Source organism: Schistocerca piceifrons, chromosome 3, assembly GCF_021461385.2.
Source record: "Schistocerca piceifrons isolate TAMUIC-IGC-003096 chromosome 3, iqSchPice1.1, whole genome shotgun sequence".
Lineage (NCBI taxonomy): Eukaryota > Metazoa > Arthropoda > Insecta > Orthoptera > Acrididae > Schistocerca > Schistocerca piceifrons.
This window is the reverse complement of record NC_060140.1, coordinates 149,542,947-149,550,405: the sequence shown is the minus strand read 5'-3', so window position 1 is coordinate 149,550,405 and position 7,459 is coordinate 149,542,947. Positions and strand designations below refer to the sequence as shown.

Below are 7,459 nucleotides of genomic sequence, written 5' to 3'. Positions count from 1 at the left end.
CTTCATTATATACGTTGGGTTGTGTGCCCACTAGTAACTTATTTTCAACTTTTGTTGACTGCACATTATCCTCATTGAATTCGCTTTCCCTGGTTTCCATCTCAAATAGCTCTGCAATACTGATTACTTCGTCCTTTCCTCCTACATTTGTTGTGCATGCCTCTGGTAATTCATCTTCCTCGTCAGTATTCTCCCAATTAATTTCGTCCCAACACGATATTGTTATTTTCCTGTCTTCGTTTTCTACTGGTCCCTGCGGATTTGTTTCTTCCTTCTTCTCTTCCCGTGATAAGGTATTTACTTCTCTGTTCAAGGTGCTGTAATTGTCCTGGGTCGGTGCGTCATTCTCTTTGGCATGTGCGCTTAGCTGTCAATTCGAACGTTTTTCGGGGTTTGGTGGTCTTACCTCCACCTCTTCTATCTGTATTCTCTTTTCTTGTTCAGCTTGTTGATAGTGGTTTCTTTGTTGATAATTTGTCGGTCTATTGGTTCTCCAGTACCCGTTTCGGTTGTCGTTATTCCCTCTGTAATAGTTGTTGCCGTTCCTGGGTGAATTATAGTTATTGCCATATTCTCTTCTAAATCCATAACCGGTTCTTTATTGAAATCTGTTGTCATTTCTTGGTGCGAAGTTATCGCATGGTTCGTAATTATTGTTTCTTCGTACTGTGTCTTGTGGATTCCACTGCTTTTTGCTTTCATTTTCACGTGCGCTTAGTCCTTTTCTTGCGTCATCTTCCGAAAATATGAACTCTAGTTCCCTTAGAATACTTTTAAATGCTTCGACGTCATTGCCTCCGCGACCTACTAATGATTGCTGGTATTTTAATGGTAACTTCATCGCGCATAATTTAATCAACTCTCCGTCACTGTATGGTACATCTAAGCATTGATTTTTCTTTGCCATTAATTCGAAAAATTTCACGGGACTCTTCTCTCCTGAATTTTCAAAATATGGGTTCTGTAATAATTCGTACTTCACTCTGTTCTGTGCTTCGCTGGACCAATATCGTGAGAGAAACTTCTCTCTAAAATCTTCGTACGATCGGCATGTCGCTGCAACATTTTGCATGGTTTCTGCGACTGTTCCTGACATGTGTGCACATATAAAGTCTAATTTGTGTGCTAGCGTCCAGTGTTCTGGTAATCCTACTCGGAATTGATCAATAAAAGTTCGTGGATGTAATGAGTTTCCTTCTCGAAAGTGTTGAAATTTTCTGACTGTGAGGAAATGATCGTTGTCGTACTTCGTCATAGTTCCATATGAAATTCGCGATTCTTCGCCACTTTTGTTTCTGATCATTTCTCCTGTCGTTCTTTCCGGTTGTGGTAGATCCATTGGATATTTCCACTGTAACTTTCGCCTACCCTTGCGTAGTGTCGTTGGAGTAGTACGCAATAATTTTCTTCCATCGGTTGTGAACGTGTAGCTGAATGCATTGCACTGTGCTCTTCGCGACCTGGCTTTCCATTGTCAGGTATTGGTTCGGTATCTTGTCTGGCTAACCTTGCTGCTTCATTGCACGATCCAAACAGTCTTGAAACATACATTTGTGGTTCCGCATGTGTTTGTGATGCCGTTTGTTCATCAAGAATTTCGAAACGTGTTTGTTGCTGTGCAGGCTATCTGATTTCACGTATGTTACTTTCCGCCTGTGATTGGAATCGCAAATGCTTAATACTTCGTCAATTGCTTGTTTTTCCGGTGCTGTTACAGATACGGATGTGGTTGCAGACTCTGTGCTTGTTCGGTCCTGTTCACTACGCTCTTCAATGGTTTGCAACAACTCTGTTCGCAATTTCTGAAATTGTCGCTTCGTTTGCGCTTCTGTTTGACTATGCGGTTATCATATCTTTTCAGCGCTGCTTTTGTGATAAGTTTGTGTAAAACACTGTTTTCAACAATTTCACGCGCTGTACCTGCTGCTTGTCTAGTAATTTCGTTTATCTGTTTCTCTAGTTTCTTGACTTCTCCCTGGGTGTTGTTACGTAATGTTTTGATCTCGTCCTGAATGTCATTACGCAATGTTTGTACGTCCACTTGTACCTTGTCAATGTCTGTTCTCAATTGATTGTGACCTGTTATTAAGTTTCCTATCACTTCTCGAGATTCTTTTGCCTCGTCTTCAATATGACTTAGGTGTAACTGAATTTTTTTGGTTTGTTCTTTAATCTCACGCATTTGTCTCGTGGTTTCTGCATTCTGAATTTGAATTTGGTTCGCTATGTCTTTATTTTGCCTTGTCATGGTTTCCGTAATTTGTTGTAATAATTCTGCCAGATTGGTGGGTCCTATTGGGTTTTCTTTCGACGTCCTACGCTCTGTGTTTTCGCCCAAGTGTTGGTTCGCAACCGATTGCATTGAACTATGCTGTGACACGTTTCTGCTCGCATTCCTTGTTCTCTGTGGTGAGGGAGCTCTGATTACTTGTACTATGGGTTCTACGTATTCAAGACGTAAGTTAGAATCCTCATCGACTGTCTCACTACTTTCCTGCTCCTCTGTCGTATGCTGACTTACGTTTTCTACGCCTTGACGTACATTATCCTCGTTATGGTGCGTTATATATCCTATTTCTCGCGATACTGCATCGTCTGTTGTACTGTCCACTATTCTCTGTCCATTTTCATGCTAGGTCTCTACCTCAATTCGGTCAAGGTCTCGATCTGCCATTGCTAATCTATCCGAATCCCTTATTTTCTGTTTTGAAAGCAATTCACGCGCCCTACTTCGAGTCAACATGCGCTCATACGATCTCACGCGTTTCATAAACTTTTTGTTCACACGACTTGACACTTATTATACCCAAGACTGACAATCCATTCACTTACTTGTTGGGTCAGAACCAACTTGTCAACGATGTATCCGCCACCTGTGCGCTTGCATTGAGGAGAAAACTTAATTCTAACAATTTTTTAAAATTCATAACTTAATTATGCTATTGGCTCTGCTAGAATGTCTCACTTTCTATTGAAAACTTTCTTACTATCCATCGCTGCAGCTACTGTTTTCAACTATTTATGCCTTTCAAAAAAAATGTTTTTATTACGAAAAATTTTTTAACAGGATATTTTTCTGACCTAGTTAGGCATGTGGTCGACCTTCAAGCATGGTATTTTACCATCCTGGCAGGGTCGCCATTCTCTAACATTCTGCATGGTGTCTGTTTGATCTAAGTCGTGTCTCCCTACCAGTTTCGCGCAACGACGCTCTGAGCGTGGTTTTTAGGGAATTGACTAGTTTGAACCTGGGACCTATTCTGGTAAGGAGACGCCAGACCACACATGACATGTAGAGTTCAGAAGAGTTCAGTGAGACTAGTGATGATATAACCAAATACTTAATGATTTCAGTGTCAGCTCCACTGCAATCCCTGTAAAAGAATCTTAATACTAACTAAATTAAGTGGAAGGGGTTCAAGGCTTTCCTATTTTTAGTTAGCTGGTAAAATAACGTCGAAAAAGCAGTTAAGTTTACCATTGGAAATTTTATTCTACTCACAAAACATTGTTTATAAATTGCACTATTGATAAAAAGAAATGTTTTAATACAGGATGATAAAAACCAACTGCGTTCAACAAAAAGGTGAACGAATATTCCCTGAATGGGTTTCCAAGTTCTACAATGGATCGGAGGATGACCTATGCCATATCACATCTATACTCTAGGTTTAAATTAAGTTTCACAAAAGAGAAATCTATCAAAATGGTCTACAGTGACCCTCAATTATCTTTAATTACTTATCTAAATTGCCGTAAATTACAGTGGCTGATGTGGCTTCTCAATAATTATATAACAGAAAAATCATTGCATTTCAGATTTTAACTTACGTAGCAAATGTGAATACCATGAGCTTCAATTGACGATCGAAACCAGTATTACGTAAAAAGGGGATGTAACAGATTAGACTTCTGCAGTTCTGAGTGAAGCCTTATGCGCTCAAAAGTGCGGCATCGCATGCGTTCATTACCTTGTCAGGGGGCGGCGGCCGGCGCAGCTCCGTCCAGCTCGCCGTCTCCGAAGCAACTCTCTCCTAACTTCTCCTTACTACTATTTACCGAAGTTGGTTTAAAAAAATCTATCTGGCTGTGTTTTCATCTGACCACTCAGGGTCTCAATGTTAACCTTAAGCTCCGCCTACAAAAATTCTGTGTATCCAATGAGAAACTTTATTCTTTTCGTGGTGGGGCAATGTTTTTAACGTTTGCAACGTAACAGAGACACGAAAAAGTCTCACGTTAAAACTTGCAGCTGGTGTGGCCCTTTTAGTGTTATCGTAAGATCTATACTGTTCTTCAGGAGGGCTCTAGCTTTTAACATGGGCTGGGGGGTGGTCCTGTCTGTTAGCTGGCGACGTGGGTGTCCGTCCCTTATCGTAGGACCTTCTAGCTTAACACGGTTCTGCTCTCGGCTTCTATCCTCGTTTCTCCCCTCGGAACTGCGTCTGTCTCACGGAGGGAAGGTATGACACGCATTTAGGCATTCTTGTATTAGTCTGTGGTTTTCCATTTGCTCACTCGTTGCTCATATTACTTTGGTTAATTTAATGTCACATTTTATTCGGAGCTATGTGACATACTACTGGATTTGCTTATCATGTCAGGGTTTTCATGGAAGGTGTTGGATTTGCCTGACACCTTACATGTTGGTACTCAAAACAGCTTCCAGTCGCGTCAGAATGGATAAATGCAAGTGGTGCACGGTTGTCAAGGGAACTGAGCTGTGTTGTGGCTCGCGTTGGTGCCCGTGGTAGGTTGGTATCGTGTAATAGGGACAGTGGCGTCTCGCTTTCCTATCGTGTTTACTGGCGCCACTGTGTTTGTTAGTGTTGTCTGTCCGCGAGTTTCAGCAGCAGCAGTTATCGATACCTAGTACCGTGGTACTGTCTTTAGAAGGATGTCAAGTGTTTTCCGGGTGTGAGTGTGTTGCGGAGATCGGTTGGGACGGAGTACCAGTGAGATCCTGCAGCGCGGGAACATGCCGGGACTGCTGGTGGCATGCAGGCATAGCTGGATCGAGGGGCTGTAGTTGCGAGGGCGACAACCTCATTGTCCACCGGACCCAGGGCGTTTGAGTTGAGTGAACATTAACCCAGTAGTGGAATCTCCACTATTTTGAGATCACGCCATTTTTTCGCGCATTGCTGCTTGGTTGGTCGCTGAGATGAAGAGCAACGAGTGGAGTGTTTGGAGTTGGCAAAATCAGTTAGCCGTCCTCCGCTACTTATTATTAATCATTGAATGCGTTGTGTTTATTGGTGAAGTTCAACCGGCGGTATATTTCTGCCTAGTGGCCGCTAACGCCCCAGTTACCTCCCCTGGAGGTTAACGTATTTTCGCGGCAGTGTACCTAGCCACTGCTGTCTGATAAGGCGTGTAGTTAGACAGCCTCCTTGATTGTGGTTCGGATATGTTGTTTCTGTTGGATTCCTTTGTTCGTAGTGGTTCCTTCTGCTTCTGGATGTTCTAAATGCTGTTTTCTGAAGACGCAGTGCTGGCCGCCGGTTGCGCCTTGCATGGGTTATTCCATCGTTATATTGGTTATCAGACGTTGAGTAGATTTTGCAAGAGTGTTGGTCTGCGTTTAAACTGTCACTAGTTTGAGTTGCTATCTGGTTAAGTGAATACAATTCTTGGCTGTCTGTCTCATCAGTTACGATGTTGGGTGACTTTCCTAGGCCGATCCTTGGACCGCTGTCTGAGGCCCACTTCTCTCTTGCTTGATCAGATTGTGATGATTGTTTTTAAAAAATATATATTTTTTAATTTTGAGTTATTACTATTGGGGCCTACAGCCGACAAATAATTTGAATTTCTGGTCAATAAGGCCCTCAGCCGTGAGTGCAACTTGCTTAAGAATTTTTTTATTTAGACATTGTGTCTTAACAGTCAAATTTGATAACTGTTCCTCATTGGCAACCTGATTTACAATTGGTTCCAAATAAAATGTACGTGATTAAAAAAAAAATTGAGCAACCAAGGGTAACTGAGTTTGGCCCCGTCCACACCGAATCCGGGCTTTCCCTAAGTACCATGTTTCAGGAACTTTGTACTATTATTCCTGCAAAGTAGTGGCTAATTCAGGTAACAATAATGGAGGTGAATAGCGATCACGCATCCTTTTATGCAAAGCAGACCACAAAGGCTCAACAACATTGAGACCTGAAGACTGTGGTGGCCATGGGTGATGTGACAATTCATCCTCGCGCTCACAGAACCAACCTGGAGGATGAGAGCGGTGTGGAAAGGTTGCATGTCGTATTGGAACACACATTATACCATGGGACGCAATAGATCAGACGAAATGGTCAGATACTCTTTGGCAGTAATGCGACTTTGATGCGTTGCCATGGAGCCCACTGAATACCATGATATGACTGCCCATATACGGACCCCCATCATGCTTCACTCGTGGTAAGTAAACGACCAGAAGTTGAAAACAGCTTGCAACAAGAATTATACGACCAAACAACGTTCTTCCATGACTCCATAGTCCAGGATTTATGGCTTCGGCACCATGTTTTCCTGTCAGGAACATCTGCATCACTGATGAGTGGTTTCAGAATTCCTGCTTACCCTGCAATTCCGTGCTTAGGGAGCTCTCTTCAAACAGTCTCGTTGCTGACAAGGTTTGCGGGTGCTACGTGCAGTTCCGCAGTGACTTTTGCAGCTGTCCTCTTCTTTCTCTTCACTAAACTAAACTAAACTACTCCTGAAAAGATCATGAAGGCCCAAAGGTACCGACCGGCCGCCGTGTCATCCTCAGCCCACAGGCGTCACTGGATGCGGATATGGAGGGGCAAGTGGTCAGCACACCGCTCTCCCGGTCGTATCTCAGTTTCCGAGACCGGAGCCACTACCTCTCAGTCAAGTAGCCCCTCACTTTGCCTCACAGGGGCTGAGTGTATCCCGCTTGCCAACAGCACTCGGCAGACTGGATGGTCACCCATCCAACTCCTAGCCCAGTCCGACATCACTTAACTTCGGTGATCGGACGGGAAGCGGTGTTACTACTGCGGCAAGGCCGTTGGCATTTTTCTTCACAGTCATCTTTAATGGCTGACCGTCACAATCTCTTAGCATTCAATTTTGGCCCCGTTGTGACATAGCAGAAGATGTTTTTCATTGATTGGCGACTCCATGGAATGTCCTGTGCACCACGACCAGATAATGGGTATACCTGCAAGGAGAGACAGCATTGGTCGTATTTTTTTGTTTTATCAACCGCAAAATCGATTTTCGGTCACTTAGTGACCATCTTCAGTGCTGTAATATACACTCCTGGAAATGGAAAAAAGAACACATTGACACCGGTGTGTCAGACCCACCATACTTGCTCCGGACACTGCGAGAGGGCTGTACAAGCAATGATCACACGCACGGCACAGCGGACACACCAGGAACCGCGTTGTTGGCCGTCGAATGGCGCTAGCTGCGCAGCATTTGTGCACCGCCGCCG

General features: G+C 43.5%; 1 pseudogene; it reads right to left on the bottom strand.

Annotated features, from left to right (window-relative positions):
• Positions 1 to 6,914: 6,914 nt before the first annotated feature.
• On the bottom strand, positions 6,915 to 7,032 carry LOC124790350 (annotated as a pseudogene).
• Between the last annotated feature and the right edge of the window lie 427 nt (positions 7,033 to 7,459).